The 17,245-nt window shown below is 39.1% G+C and overlaps 1 protein-coding gene across 2 annotated transcripts in view; it reads right to left on the reverse strand.

The window, feature by feature from the left end:
* LOC127056332 (glypican-5-like) overlaps positions 1-17,245 on the reverse strand; it is a 644,723-nt gene that overhangs the window by 409,444 nt on the left and 218,034 nt on the right. The gene's annotated exons all lie outside the window — the stretch shown is intronic.

A 17,245-nucleotide genomic window follows, 5' to 3' on the forward strand; every position in this document is an offset into this window, starting at 1 on the left:
CTATTAGGACATCATGCAGTGTCCCAACTGTGTCACACCTGGAGATGGACTCCAAGAGTGAGCCTCAATCCCCTCTTCCCACATTACAATTTCACTTTACTTGGTGACCAACCTGAAGTGCAATGTGTCTGGACAGTGGGCATTAGGAAGCTGCCTAGCAGGAACTACACATTGGTGCGGGGCCTTTCCAAAGGACAGGGGCTGAAGAAAATGTTTCCACACTCACTTGTGTTTGCCCGGCAATCTGGCCAGCAGGTATAGGGTATATGGAGTAAGGTGGATCTCTGGGCTGTATCTAGAGGCTCAGACCCCTATTTGGAGGCTGAACAGGCTAGTTACAGAAGCTTTTCTAGCCTGTATCAGGAGGGTGGATGGGGTAAAATTGGGGTCCTCGGACCTTACTGGGCGTTAAAACTTAAGGTGCAAAATTATGTAGGCTCTAGTCTGTAGCAGAAGGATGGGTGGAGGGACAGTTGTACATCTGGCCTGTATGAGATAGTAAGAAGTGTATTGGTGTCTGTGTTCAGAATTGCTGGTTGAACTGGGGGAGGATTGAGCCTCTAGCCCATACACGGGTGTTGTTTACCAGTCAAGACACAGGAAGTAGGTGAGTCTAGTGATGCCTGTGGCCCACAAAGAAAATGCAGCTGGCATAGGGTGTGATACAGGGGTCAGAGTTAAGGATGATAATGAATCTTCAATTAATTTCTTGACTTTTAAACATTTTGTTTCTTTTAACTGCTGCACAGTGTTCTGTTAACATAATTTTTAAGGGTGATATTTCCAATAGTAACTCAGTCTTAACTAAGGTTTGTCTGGGATTTATGGACAAATTTTCAATTTTGGCTACCTAAAGTTTAGACAGCTAAATCCACATTTAGAGATTTAAGTAAAGGCAGCCTGACTTTTAGTGAGCCCTCACAGCTGTCACAGGTTCTCAGTTCAGTGCCTAGGCTCTATTGGGCACTCGAGTTTCAAAGTTTTAGTCTCCATATATTTTTTTGTCTCCAGATTATTCCCTCCCAATTAAAATAGCCAACATCTGAATTTGACCCAAATTAAACTGCTTATTGTAAACTAGCTTCTTCCAGGAAGGAAGAGTTTGTTGGAATTGGAAACTATCACTTTAAGAGTGTGGAAGGGGAAGCGGGGGTAGATACTAGTCCTGCTTGCAAAGTGTGGTGCGTACAAGCAGAGTCAGTCTGAAGAGAGCCAATTAAAGCAAGGCGGGGTGAGTTGTGTCTCTCTGCCTTAGGGAACAGCCTGTTTTTTCCCTCTGTTTGGGGGTTCTTGTGCATTATTGTTTTGATTTCTAAGGAAAAAAGCAGTGTTAACTGTATCCTTCCAGCAAGAGTATTTCTGTTTTTTAACTAACTTCTCTGTGTATACGCTGTGAACACAACACCATTGTATGCTGAGGGTGTCACAGCAGGACTAAACAAGTAGGAATCAGCAGGAGTAAATCTCTGTCGATAAAAATCAGTGCACGTTTCCATAAGTAAAATAACCTTGGGGAATCACTCAGTTCCCAGGCCGACCCATAAACATTCGCCTCTGCTCTTTTTCCAGCAGCCCTTCCCAGGAGGATTTTCCAAGGGGAGGGGAAAGTGAAGTTGGTGTTAACTCCTTGTGTACTGGGGTCCAAGTACTGCCCCTACATGTTATCACACTAATATACTTCAATACTATACTACAGATAACTATTAATAATAGGGCAACAGCCCTCACTTTATAAGGTGAAAATTAGCGTCTTTCAATATTTATTTATTTCTACAGTAAAAACTTTAAATATACATGAAAAGCAATACTGAAAAATCCATCATTCAGCATAGCATTTAATTTGGTATTGGGGGCCATTGCCTCTGTCTCCTTGCTTATGCCATTTGATTATATGGATTCTTGCTGTAATGTGCATTCTGCTGCACTTATAAAAACCCTGCTGAGCCATGTCTTTCTCTCTGCCACTTGCTGAGCATTCCTGACCAGAGATAACTTCAGATATTCCATCTTTCATCTCTTCACACCAGTGAGCTATGTCTCTCTCTCCTCAGCACAGGTGCAGAACAGATAAATCCACCTCCGTTTGCTCACTCCAGGACAGTTACTGCTACATAAGCCGAAGGGACACTTTCAGTTGAGAAGTACGCACACTGTAGATATTGAAAATGAACACTTGGGAGGCCACATGCAAGATGCCGACCAACAGCGCTAGGAATACAAGTTACTGCCTGTTCCAGTGTAACGTACTGCAGTGAATTTGTATTACGGCAATCTGATTTAAATGCACTGGATTAATCCTAACATTTCACATGGCAACGGGAGGTGGAGCCATGCACCTGGCTCAGCAGTGGCATATGCTTTGGCCTCACTGCGTGTGGGGCATAGCTTTAAATATGCTCAAGGCAGAGCTTTGTGAATTAAATATTTTATTTCAGTCTCTTCCAATCCTTTGAGAGAGCAAAAAATTAAAACCACATAATTGGAAACATAAACCAAAAATCCCATTTAAACCTATAGGAGACTAGGCAGATGGGTGTAAAAGCAGCTAAGTCACATTCTGGCAAAGTGTTTCTTGCATCCTTTGCTCTGTACCTCAGGTCTCAGACACTGCAAAATTCCAACATCCCAGTACAAGCTACTGCAAACACCTCTCTAACTACACTACATCAGAAGAGCTAGGAGACACTTCCTTTAAAGATTAGACCTGCCAAATCAAGTCATAGATTCAGAAATGTCATAGAATATTAGGGTTGGAAGGGACCTCAGGGGGTCATCTAGTCCAACCCCTTGCTCAAAGCAGGACCAATCACCAGATTTTTTACCCCAGTTTCCCAAATGGCCTCCTCAGCGATTGAACTCACAACCCTGGGTTTAGCAGGCCAATGCTCAAACCACTGAGCTAGTTTCTGACTGTGGATTAGTTTTAAGGCGGTTCTTAACTAACGAGCAGAATTAATGGGAAACCTGAAACTTTTCCTCTGCGAAATTTCAGTTGAAAAAAAAAATCTTTCTTTGAGGTTTTTTGGTTTGCCCCTGAGAAGTTTCAAACCCAAACAAAACCTTGTCTGTGAATCGACATTTTGAGAAAACAAAACAAAAAATTTCACTTTGTTTTTACTTAAAACATTTCCATTTCAAAAAATCAAAATGACTTTTTAAATCAAAGTGACTTTTTTTTTCCAAAATTTCCTAAGGAAAAACTTAAATCATCACATTGAAGCCTATATTTTTTTGCCAAAATTTAAAAAAAAAATCAGCTTTGTCAAAAGAGTATTTTTCAGCAGGAGAACTTTCCCATGAAATATTTTGAGCAACTCTACTAATGAGTTGATAGGTTGTGCAGTGAGATGGTAAATCTCACTGATAGTTTATTGGTTCGGGGTGAGGGGGTTATTCTCTCTCTCTCTCATCACCACTCTGGCACCAAAGGGGAGGAATGTTACATAAATCAGCATATTACACAGCTCTTACCATGACTCCAAGTGGGACGAACAAGATGAGGAACATTATAATCATTTATTATTTGTATAACAGTAGTGCCTGGAGGCCTCAACTGAGATTGGGCTCCATTGTGTTAGGCACTGAATACACACAGAGTAGGAGACAGCCACTTCCCTGAAGAGTTTGCCACCTAAATAGATCAGATAGGCAAAAGGAAACAGGCACCAAGAGGTGAATGACTTGCTCAAGATCACGCAGCAGGTTAGTGGCAGAACCAAGAAGAGAATCTTGGTCTTCAGTCCTGTGATTAATGTGCATAAGCCTTGTCAAGTAGTATCAGGCTAAGTACTGTCAGGCCTCAAACTTCCAGAAGCTGTAAGAAGTGAGTACAGTAGAATCTTGTAAGCATAAGCATAATCTATCTAGGAAGCTTTATAGACTAAGAAGGAAACTCTGTAAAGGTTGATACAGGTTTGCGGTTACGATGCTCTGCAACCAGACACCTCTTTAAGCTGAATCGAGCATATTTGAGTCTAGCAAATTGACCACTATTAGCCAAATAGAGAAGAGCTGAGCTGAGCACTGGTTCACAGTTCATTAGCTCAAAACAACCGCAATTGCCACTCTGGAATATTTGGCCACCTTGATTGGTTGACTTGTTTTGAAGCACAGCCAGCAAACACCGTGTAAATAAGATGCAGAGGCGTGTGTGTATGTGTGTGTGTGTGGACCTAAAAAAAATCACTCTTTGTCAGGCTCAGATACACCCCCTGAACCAAAGGGACATAGCTTCACTGACAATTTGTGCCTGGCCAGCGCAGGAAATGGTCAACTGAAAGGTAATGCATCTTTGGACAAATGCAGGGTGAGATATGAACTAAAACGGTCTGGTGATGCTGGAGCTGGTTAATCTTAAGTCTGTATTAAAACTATAGGTTTAATCAATATATAGTAACTGTATATGTTTGTGCCTTGCTGGAAACAGGTACGTCATTGGTAAAGTTAGTAGTTTATAAATCATAGTACCTTTGTAAGCCGCTGTGCCTGTCTTCAGTATAAGTTACCATCAAGCTATCATAAAAGTCAATAAGAGTTTATAAATTGATTAGATAAAGTTATAAATAGGTTAAGGCTACTAAAATATAGTTAATCAATGTATTAGTACTGCATATGAACTTGTGTTGGTTGGGGATGGTTACAGTACACGTAAAGTCATTAGGCACATTGTCATTAGGCACATTCTGTCTGTGTTGCCTTTATAGTCATAAGTCATTAAAAACTTTTCTTGAGGAATAATTAGTTGTTAGTTTCTCTTTTGCCGACACTACTCAACATCATTACATCTGTGTTGGGTGGTGAGAAGTAGCGATCACCCAGAGCCCCACTAAGGCCCTAACAGGAGCCCCCCCAGGGCTCTGATGTGTGCCTCCTCCTTCCATAATCTCTACAAGTCCCTGTTTAGTTCCCTATCTACTAGACCTATTGTATCTTTGAGTACGTCTAGACTATCCACCGTATCAGCGGGTAGCGATCGATTTCTCGGGGATCAATGTATCGATCCCCGAAAGCGCTCCCGTCGACTCCGGAACTCCACCAGCGCGTACGACGGTAGTGGAGTTGACAGGGGGAGCAGTGGATGTCGATCCCACGCCGTGAGGATGAGAGGTAAATCGATCTAAGATACTTCAACTTCACGTAGCTGAAGTTGCATATCTTAGATCGATCCCCTCCCCCAGTGTAGACCACCCCCCTGACTCTATCCTCAGGCCCTTCCATGATTCCTGTTAGCCATCTCTATAATAGCAGCAAAGAATCCTGTGGCACCTTATAGACTAACAGACGTTTTGGAGCATGAGCTTTCGTGGGTGAATACCCACTTCGTCAGATGCATGTAGTGGAAATTTCCAGGGACAGGTGTATATATATGCAGGCAAGCTAGAGATAATGAGGTAGTTCAATCAGGGAGGATGAGGCCCTGTTCTAGCAGTTGAGGTGTGAAAACCAAGGGAGGAGAAACTGGTTTTGTAGTTGGCAAGCCATTCACAGTCTTTGTTTAATCCTGAGCTGATAGTGTCAAATTTGCAGATGAACTGAAGCTCCTGCACCTGGAAATTTCCACTACATGCATCTGACGAAGTGGGTATTCACCCACGAAAGCTCATGCTCCAAAACGTCTGTTAGTCTATAAGGTGCCACAGGATTCTTTGCTGCTTTTGCAGATCCAGACTAACACGGCTACCCCTCTGATACTTGATCTCTATAATAGGAACATTTGGATTAGTTGGCCAGTAATCTGATTTTAATTCTTTAATTTCTACATCTGTATCTAATGTCCATTGGATGAGACATTTTTCTGCAGTCAACATCTAGTTTTTATTGAGTTGTTTCTCCAATAAATTATATTTGACTCCTGGGAGTAAAAAATCATATTGTTTCATACAAAATAATACATTTATCAACCAATAAAAATTTGGCATAAAAACCAAAAACAATCTAGTGAGATTGATGGTAAGATTAAGGATGTTCACTTTCAGAACACCACTAAAAATAACAAGATAAAGAGTGTAAATTAAAAAACATAAAAAACAGACATTCAGGTTTTAGAACACCTGAAATTTACTAGTAGAGATGATTTTTCTGTCAAAGAGGCTAAAAAAGTTGAGAGCTTAATTCTCTGGTGTCACTTTCATAACATACAACAGTATTGCCAACCTCAAGTTATAAAATACAATGAAATTGGCTTAAAAATTAGGTTCTAAAACAAACAAAAAATATTGATATTTGTTTTCTGGTTTTTGAGACTTTATGTTTCATAATTTCAAGATCTTCTGGTCCACTATAAGGGCTAGAAACATGGAGGGGGTTGGGAGCGCTTGTATGCTTTAAAAAACAAACAAACAAACAACTAATCACCTGACTCTAGGAGCAGGATCTTTAAAGAAAACATCAATTTTTGTGAGATGGGATAAAATCGCGAGAGTTGGCAACACTTGCAATAAGAACCAATCATCAGGAAGGCTGGAGGATAAAGCAAGCTTGGGATTTTACACAACTAATTTTTCAGTTACCTCAGATATTTGTGTAATAATCTCATAGTCAACACAGACTATTAACAATCTAGTCTTTCAAATTTGCTTCTTTAAATTTCCAGACCTCAGCATTAAGCCTGCCAAACTTCAGTTACTAATAGATGAAAAGTTACGTCTCTGTCACCTATGATAGTGCTAAGCCCTTCCTATTGTCTCATTTTAATAATAATAAAAATAAAAACGGAACCCTATTTTCTAATGGTGAAGAACTACATTGAGAAGCTGATATTCCTGATAAGTTGTTGCCACCTGAATATCAATAACCTTTTATGATGCCATATATTTTTCTTGGGCTTTTTGCTTTAAACGCCAAGGACTGTTAAATCCTAGTTTATCTGAAAAATGTTAGCTAAGTTTTGATCTAACTGTCTGTCTTGCTTTCTCTTTTGTGCATTTCCTTAGCACGGAAACATATACTCATGTACATGAAGGATTACTTGACCGCTGCCATGTGTCCTTTATAAGAGTGATTATTTACAATTATTGCAAAGGCTTAACAAAAATAAATTGAAAAAATGTCATTCAAAATCCTTTGAACTCTCTCAGCTTGAGCAACCTTAAAAAATTAGGTCATATTTAATATACTTAATATAATCAAACAAGGAGAAAATGTCATGCCCTTCTAGACTTGGAGGGATTATTATTTCCCTAAGTCAGGAGACCTTTCCCATTTCAGAACACCGCGGTCTCTGATTCCACAGAGGGAAGCTTTGAAATTTTAAAATACGAGATTTTCATGTGATTAGTACTGGAGTTACTAGTAAAGCCCTTATGCCCCTTCAAACAGCTTTCTGCCTTTAGCTGTAGCCACGCAGACCCTGTGAAATCAAGTCCAATGTCTGCCCTGACAAATTTCACAATCCCAGTGACTTCCAGGGGGTTGACCAGGTATAAACAAGAGCACAGCTTTGACTAGTATGGTCACATGGTGATAAGGGTAGAGTTACTCTTTTCATGCTGGGCTCCCTGGAGGTCTTCCCAAGCTGACTCAGAGGTCATTGATTGGTTCAAGACCATTCAGCTGTCTTTTTTTCCTACCTAAACCTTGCCTTGCATGTCTTGCCCACACTCAATCACTATATCCATCTATTTCTCTGCTACTCCGATGGTGCCTGACACAGAATCCTAAACTTGTCTCAGAAACAACAGGGAGTGCCCCCCACCCAAGTGCTAAAAATCATAAAGACATTCAGCTTTAGCTGAATTGCAGGTTAAAATACTGTTCTCCCTTCAAAAGAGATGTGTGAGATCAATTTTCACATTAGGTAAGCTAGAGCCAAATCCTGCAAATCCTTACTCATTATGACTTCTCAGGAACAGGACATTGTGGACAGCTCAGCTAATGAAAACCACTGCTCAATGTGAAGCAGAAATAAAAAAAAATTAAAAAGCAAACAAAATATAGGGTGGATAAGGAATGGAATAGAAAATAATATTGAAAATTACAATGGTTTATATAAATTATTGATATTTTTTATAAGTAAATCTCAAAGCACTTTACAAAGGAGGTTGGTATGTATCATTGCCCCCATTTTACAGATGGTAAAACTGAGGCACAGGGGAGAGGTGAAATGTCATAACTAAATGCATAAATTAATTGTGAAGTCATTGCCACTAGATATCATTGAAGTCAAGAGTTTAGTACTAAAAAGTATTATACATTTATATGGATAATCAGAACATCTGCTGTTATATTAGGATTTTTTTTTAAATAAAGGGATAAAAACTGATATGCTCCAAGGCATAAACCAGCAGAAGCAACTTCCCCCTCTGGCAAATTATTCAATAATAGTCCACTATAGAATTTCTTGCTTTTTGTTTTTGTAACATCTGGTACTGGCCACTAGAATATTGGACTAGATGGATCACAGGTCTGATCAACTATGGCAATTCCTATGTTCCTATGCAATATAGTCATTCACCTCTATGGGAACAAGATTTAGTCCACAGTTATAGGATAACAAGATTTAGTCCACAGTTTGTATGAGGAAATTATTTTAATTAAATTAAATGACTGCACTTCTATAACAAAAGTTCATTCAGTAAAGGAACTGCCAGCTCCCCTAAAGGGTAACTGCTGATCTGGAGGTAAAAACTTATTGTTATTATTATATCTCTCAGGAAGCAGCAGTGTCCTGTAGCTATGGCAATAGGCTGGGAGTCAGAAGATCTGGGTTCCATTCCCACCGGTGTTACTGACCAATTATGTGACTTGGGCAAATCAGTCTCTCTGCCTTGTTTATTTAGCATGTAAACTCTTTGGGGCAGAGACAGCTTCTCACTATGTGTCTGTGCAATGCCTCGCAAAACCTCTGTTGGGCCTATGGGTGCTATTGTAATAGAAATACATAATAGTAACAACTGTAACAAAGTTCTTAACAGTTTTCATCCTGAGTTTCACTGTGGAAAAAAATTGAAGTAAAAATGAAAACTACATTTTCCCTATCTAGTTTTTCTTTCTATTTTGCAAATATTTAAACAGCACTGAAGCTAATATTTAAAATTCAACAGAGCAAATGTGCCCTTTAAATTTGATCCATTATAAACAAGCCATTAAAAACAATCAGTCCATTTTTGGAAAAACACAAAAGCATAACTATAGATCTTATAGGGGAAAATTTGGCTGTTAATGTATATGTTAACTATGGGATTATTTTAACTTAATTATTTGCACTGTGGTAGTGTCTAGAGACTGCAGTCAGGGATCAGGACCCCATTGTGCTAAGCGTTGTACAAGCAAACAACAAAGTCCCTCCACCAAAGAGTTTACAATCTAATTTTAAGAGAAGAGATAATTGGTGGATACAATAAACAGACAGGGGAAATCAAGACAAGAGAGATGATTATGCTCTTGAAACAATCCTTTGTACATAAGAACAGTCATACTGGGTCAACCAAAGGTCCATTCAGCCCAGTGTCCTGTCTACTGACAGTGGCCAATACCAGGTGCTCCTGAGGGAATGAACCTAATAGGTAATAATCAAGTGATCTCTCTCCTGCCATCCATCTCCACACTCTGACAAATGGAGACTAGGGACACCATTCCTTACTCCATCCTGGTTAACAGCCGTTAATGGACTTAACCTCCATGAATTTATCTAGTTCTCTTTTAAACCCTGTTATAGTCCTAGCCTTCACAACCTCCTCAGGAAAGGAGTTCCAAAATTGACTGTGTGCTGTGTGAAGAACTTCCTTTAATTTCTTTTAAACCTGCTGCCCATTAATTTCATTTGGTGGCCCCTCATTCTTATATTATGGGAACAAGTAAATAACTTATCCTTATTCACTTTCTCCATACCACTCATGATTTTATATACTTCTATCATATCCCCTCTTAGTCTCCTCTTATCCAAGCTGAAAAGTCCTAGCTTCTTTAATCTCTCCTCATATGGGACCCATTCCAAACCCCTAATCATTTTAGTTGCCCTTTCCTGAACTTTTTCTAATGCCAGTATATCTTTTTTGAGATGAGGAGACCACATATGTATGCAGTATTCAAGATGTGGGCGTACCACGGATTTATATAAGAGCAATAAGATATTCTCCATCTTATTCTCTATCCCTTTTTTAATGATTCCTAACATCCTGTTTGCTTTTTTGACTGCTGCTGCACACTGCGTGGATGTCTTCAGACAACTATCCACGATGACTCCAAGATCTCTTTCCTGATTAGTTGCAGCTAAATAAGCCCCCATCATATTGTATGTACAGCTGGTGTTATTTTTCCCAATGTGCATTACTTTACATTTATCCACATTAAATTTCATTTGCCATTTTGTTGCCCAATCGCTTAGTTTTGTGCGATCTTTTTGAAGTTCTTCACAGTCTGCTTTGGTCTTAACTATCTTGAGCAGTTTAGTATCATCTGCAAACTTTGCCACTTCACTCTTTACCCCTTTCTCCAGATCATTTATGAATAAATTGAATAGGATTGGTCCTAGGACTGACCCTTGGGGAATACCACTAGCTACCCCTCTCCATTCTGAAAATTTACCATTTATTCCTACCCTTTGTTCCCTGTCTTTTGACCAGTTCTCAATCCATGAAAGAATCTTCCCTCTTATCCCATGACAACTTAATTTACGTAAGAGCCTTTGGTGAGGAACCTTATCAAAGGCTTTCTGGAAATCTAAGTACACTATGTCCACTGGATTCCCCCTTGTCCACATGTTTGTTGACCCCTTCAAAGAACTCTAATACATTAGTAAGACATTACTTCCCTTTACAGAAACCATGTTGACTTTTGCCCAACTAGTTATGTTCTTCTATGTGCCTGACAATTTTATTCTTTACTACTGTTTCAACTAATTTGCCCGGTACTGACGTTAGACTTATCGGTCTGTAATTGCTGGGATCACCTCTAGAGCCCTTTTAAATATTGGCATTACATTAGCTATCTTCCAGTCATTGGGTACAGAAGCTGATTTAAAGGACAAGTTACAAACCATAGTTAATAGTTCCACAATTTCATATGATTTCACATGATACTCTTCTATTAATTTCCCTTCCTTCCCAGCAAACAATAAAATACCATTTTACTGAGAGTGCTAACATCCACCAGAGGCTGTTTTAAACCTCGAATAATTGGATTATTTTATGCTAAATCCTCCCCGACTCATTCTCATTGAACCCCATTCACTGAAAAGGGCCCCTATGGGTTACAGCAATTTTTTGGTGCTTATGACGCTACTGCTTTGTACTCAGAGCAACAGAACCACTGACCCTGAGAAAATCCAGAGGCATAAGGTACTTTTACTATCACCCAAAGTCTCCTCCTGGCTGCTAAAACACTGGCTGATTTCTCTTTTGTCAGTACCTTGCTGCTCAGGGAAACCTGGCTCTAGCTCCCTGCTTGGTGCTCAGTCCTCTCACTGATGTTTGGCAAGTGAGTTGTACTGTGAGCTTTTGGGCATCAGGTGTCTAAGGTATGAAGGCAGAATGTCTCGGGAGGCTGTCACATTCTGGAATGCAATCCAGACCAGTGAGGGACCATGTCACTGCATGCTCTGTACCCTGAGTGCCTTCAGTACTTTGCTACTGTGGCTCACAGCCTGGAGCCAGCAGCCGGCTTGTTGCGTCCCAGCCACTCTCTGATACCCACCAGTCTTAGTTACTACTGGCCAAGTGACCGCAACACACTCCTAGTCCCAAATTGCCCAAAAACCTGATCATTGCAATGTCCAGCCGTTTCCTGGGCCATTGAGAGGAATAATAAGATTCGTTTACTCCTTTAAAGAGTCAGCACCTATCAGCTTGCCACATTAACTGGAGTTAACAATCACTTTGATTCAAACACAGCACTGGGTTGGTTTAGATTAAAATAAAACAAATTTATTAACAACAGGAACTAGGCTAAATGATGCCAAGTAAAAGAAACAAAGGTGGAGATGGTTGCAAGCAAATAAAAGTGAAAACATGCATCTAAAAGTACAAAAATTAATCTAGCAAGGTGTAAGCCTTTCAGATGGTTTCTCTCATCAATCAAACTTTGCCCAGAATGGCCAATTGTCTCTTAGTCAGGACCGACAACCAAAGTACAGGGTGCTAGTTCCCCTTTTCTTCCTAGGTCAAAGAAAACTAGGGATTCTTTGCACCTCTCTTCTATAGTCTAGTGAACCTTTAAAATGGATTCTTCTGAAAGTTACACCCCCTAAATAAAGTTCATTCAAGTTGTGAAGGAGACATGGACAGGGCCAGCTCTAGGTTTTCCGCAACCCCAAGCAAAAAATGTGCCGCCCTCAAGCTCCGAGAGCGCAACTGCCCAAGAAAAAAAACCTTTTCAACTTATTCATAAATGATCTAAAGAAAGGGGTAAACAGTGAGGTGGCCCCTGGAATTGTGCTTGCTTTGTTGGTGCCTAGATCCAGTCCTGGACATGGAGTCTGGCAGTAAAGGAAGTTCCATGATGGTTTCTTCTTCCCTGGGGTTTGCTGAATGCAAATTGATCTGTTCCTGCCCTCTCCAATGTAAATGAACTGCCACTTGATATGTGATTGCTAATCAACTCTGGTGAAATGTGGCAGGAGGCACTGGCTTGTCCTTTGGGAGAAACCTATTTACTCACTACCCAGGCTTGTCTGGTGAACACATTTTAGTTCCGCATTTCCTTCATATTTGAATGGTCCCTTGGGAGTTTATGATACATGCACCATGAAAGAATATTAATGATCAGTGTGTTATTAGTTTTCCAATGATACCTTACATGATACATATCTGATACAGTTTATGACATTACTGAATTGGGGTAAACTGAATGGTCAGGCCAGCTGAAACAGCAGATGCCAGTGAGCCCCTTCCCCTCTTGCACTGGGATGCTGTTAGGGTCACAGAGATGCCCCAGACTTACAATCCAGGCTCCTTGTCTTCCTCTCAGGGGACTATGTCTCATATATAAAATGGAATCATAATAAATGAGTGCTATTTATAATCTCAAAATACTGGAACATTATCAGTAAATCAAAGAAAGCACAACTAAATTCCCTGGCTAAAAATGGGGCAGTAATTTCAGGCAGTCATTTCCTTTAAGGTTATGGGAAGATTACATGAAAGCAGTAGTTAGACCTCAAGCCTTTGACAGATGTGCTAGGAAACTATTAATTACACAGATTCAAGAGAAGAGAAATTCAGAAGGAAGTTGCCTTGTAGGATCCAGTAATAGACTGGGCAAATCTAGCCTATCAAACAATAGTTGAGCATTTCCTAAACTGTTTGAATTGGAAAAATTAAAAGACAAAGTCTTCTTATTATTTCAAGTTCACAAACTGTAAACTAACTATTGCCTCTCCATTAGCAAAACAGAGCCAAAATAGCCTCTAGTGATGCTCCTAACTGTGTGGGACAGGCTCAGCCAGTCAGGGAATCAGAACTAATAGCATTGTGACCAGCACTAACTAATCTATCTTGAAACTAAAAAATGTTTTGCAAAAAGCTGCACTGAAATTTTTACAGATACACAGATAATGCGGGGGGGGGGGGGGGAATCAGTTCCCAATTTAGTTGCAATATTAACCTTGCACAAGAAATGCAAGCTCCATGAACTCCAAAGGAACAGGTTTCAAGTATTTAGAACTTCTCTGTGAATAAATCTTTAATGAACTCTAACGAAAAGTGAAAACTTTAATGACCACTATTACAGTGTGTGTGTGTATATATATTAAAAACAGTTTAACCTGATGAACGTTGAGGTCAAGTTATGTTTCTGGATATCTCTGTGGAAAGTATCACGTAATGAATCTGTCCATCTATCCAAAAAAGGTTTAATCTATCTTCCTTTTGGAGAAAAGGGTCAAGCTTTCAAGCTAGTCTATTTATTGGAAAAGATGAGCACTTCACAAAGTATGACAGCAAAGTGTAGTTTGCAAATCTGCCATGAAATTGCTTATTAAAAAGTAAATGCCCAGTTAGGGCTTTTTAGGCTTATATGAATATATATTGTTTTCCTTTGCATGTCCTTCCTATGGCAGAAAAGACACACACTCAATGACACCCTTTCATACACAAACAGTGAGTCAGATTCCGCAGTTGCTACTTGAACAAAATTCCCAACATTTTCCACAGGTATTTTGCTCAAGTAAAGAATGCAAAATTTACCCCACAGTGATTTGGGAGAGGATTTAAGACCAGAATCAGCCACACACTTCAGAATGTGCTTTTGTTTATTTCTATTAAGCAAAGCAGGTAAGTACATGCTCGAATGCAACTGAAGTACCATTGATTTCGGATTTAAACATATACTGAAAGTGAAGCTCATACTCGTATTCGTCACTGAATAAGTATAGTTTGCTGAACTGGGCCTTAGCATATATTTTGGAAATTTCATGTAAAGTCACTGTGACACTTATTTATATGAACATTTAAGAAACCAGCTGTATATTATTCTGACTTTTCAACAGCAGAACTGTGGACTGGTAAAAGGCACATTCATCTAAACAAAATACTTTTATGGCACTTCATGTAATCTGACAGTCAATTCTTTTTTTCCTTCATTTGCTTTTCAAATTGCACATAGATCAGTGTATCAAACAACTTACAAGATATCTGAATGCACACATTTCACTGGTCAGTTTTTCAGCATTTCTTTAGTGATTTAAAAAATTATTGCTATTCAGTAACCCTGACTGATAAATACTTATCTAGTATAAAAATAAAACAATATACAAGTACCAGAAGAGGACAATGATTGATTTCTCCCTACTAATGCACCGAAGATCACATACTGATCATTTCTGACAGTCAGCCCTTGTTAGTGATGACATTTGTGCTTAGATATTGACAACCTGGAAAGGAGAAGGCTAATTTTATAATTAATTACAATAATCTAGTAATGAAAGGGAATTCTATTGGGAATCAATCCAAGTGAATCACTTTAAAAGCTCTCCAAAAAATTAGATAATTCTCTAAAGTTAACATAAGAAGGAATCTATTAAAAGATTTCAATTTCATTTGATTTCCTTTTATCGCTTATGAAATTAATTTCATTAAACCAGAAATGTAATGGTACATGGCGTTTTTATTATTCATTTTCATTCTGAAATGAAAACCTTTTAAAAATATTACTTAAGTTTCTCCTATCATGCCAAACTTAAATATTAATGTGGATAAAATTCATAAAAGCTTGTTCTTCCAACAGGCCAGTCTAGTAACTGTATTAGAGTAAAATGCTCTCAAGAAAAATAAAATGCATATTGCAGAACTTTTTAAAACTAAACATCAGAAACACACACACATACACATTGGGCTTGTCTGCTTGGAAAGTTATACTGGTATAAAAAGGCGCGACTTTAAACCGCTATGGTTATACAATATAACTCCTCACATGGACAGTCCTAATTCAGTGCCTCTTCTCAGTTTAGATTCTGTGACTTTGGAAGGGGTTTAAGTGAAAATGATAAAAGCCACTCTTCTTCCAGAATAAAAGTGCCCCCACAAGGAAGTTATACTAGTGTAACTATAGTGGTTTAACTACACTGATATAATTTCCCACATAGATAAGCCTCTGGTTCCGCCACACTTACTCATGTTGCATAGTACCTTAGTTCTTAAGTAGGTACACTGATTTCAGTGAGACAGACTGTTAACCCCTCCATCAAATGTGTGATCCCACACCCACATGATCAGTCCCATTAACTTCAGTGGACTAGTCATGGCACTAACGGCGCATCAATGTGAGCAAAGGGTTTCCAGTCTAGTTCATGGAAAACAATGGACCCACTTGAAGAATAAGGTACCCCTCAAAAGTGAGAAATTCAGACAGAATGTGGTTCTAAAGGTAGACCCCGTATTACTGATAGAGTATAAGTATACTAAGGGGATGGTTTCCTGCAATTATGCTGGGGTTAGAGCCCTGTGATACTAATACCTTATAGATTTGACCCAGAGATCACCACTGGGAAGCTGGGCAGTTTATTTACATGCAAGATGTTTTCTGTTATTAAAATATTTCCCCTTCCCTGAGGCTTGTTTTTGATAGCTCTTTCAATGAGACCTGAAGACTTAAATTCCTGTATTTATCTACAGAACAGCTGCAGCTTGGACAGTACCATTAAAAGCTTACCCACGTGGTCTCAGAAATACTAATTTGAATGTGAAACCTTTATGGTGGAGTCTTCACTGTTGTTCATTTCTTGGCCTCTCTGGGACCACCAACAAGGGTGCCAATTAGCGACAATGCAGTTGTGATTTCTGTGAATCAGATAAGTGGACTGCAGCCACAACTTCACACATAAACAGTTAACAGTTTATAACGGCTCATTGTGAACCTGATCTGGATTTGACCCAAAGGTGATTTAGAAGCAAAAGTTTCAATATTTGCTTAATTCTCTGCCCAAAACACACCCACACATTGTGGATACCATCAAAGCCTATGCCGATTTGCATTTGGTTATGAGAGTAGACAAGCAATTATTTCACTGGCAAGACTGATGCCAATATTGTTGCACTGATTAGTCCAAAGATACCTCTAAATTGATGCATCTTGTCACCACTTTTTAGGTCTGGCATCCAGAGCACACTCATGAGAATTATTCCGTAAGCAGCAGCAACATGCTCAGTGCTATACAATACACCTAACTGAAGGCGATAAGCAATAGCACTTGGATCAGGGTTTGCTAGCTCACTCCTTGACTTGCATTACTTTCACTGTCCGCGTATTACTATGGTAATTGTTATCTGCTTTTGAACAACTTGCTCTCACCTTCAAGCTTTGAAATTGGTTTAGCTGAATATATGTCTCTCTTTACACACACTGCACCGTGGAGCTTAAAATGAAAACTACTGCTCATCCGTTACATTATTGCCACTGTAACAACACTACTGTACTTTTTCTTGTTTTGTAAAACTATAGGTAATTGGAAATGCCTCTGGTGATGTTACACTCCATATTCTATATGTAAATATGGTTATGATATGAATAAGATATAACTAAGATATACTTTATGCAAGATGGCTGTTGTAAGATATCACTGGAAAGGTTATAATTTACTGAATGTGTTTATCTAATTTGTATGCATGTATCATTTTTGTATGGGAAGCTGAGAATATTGACTATGTATCTCTATTTCAAATGTGCTACATTGGATGAGGCCAAACAATGTTGGTCGCATATTGAAGAAATGCACACAAGCACAAGGATTACCCCAAGAACTATGGGCAATAGAAACCTCTCAGAAATAGCTCTATTCAATGGAAACTGTTGGACCCAGGTCACAGCAAAAATG

This window comes from Gopherus flavomarginatus, chromosome 8, assembly GCF_025201925.1.
Source record: "Gopherus flavomarginatus isolate rGopFla2 chromosome 8, rGopFla2.mat.asm, whole genome shotgun sequence".
Taxonomy (NCBI): Eukaryota; Metazoa; Chordata; order Testudines; family Testudinidae; genus Gopherus; species Gopherus flavomarginatus.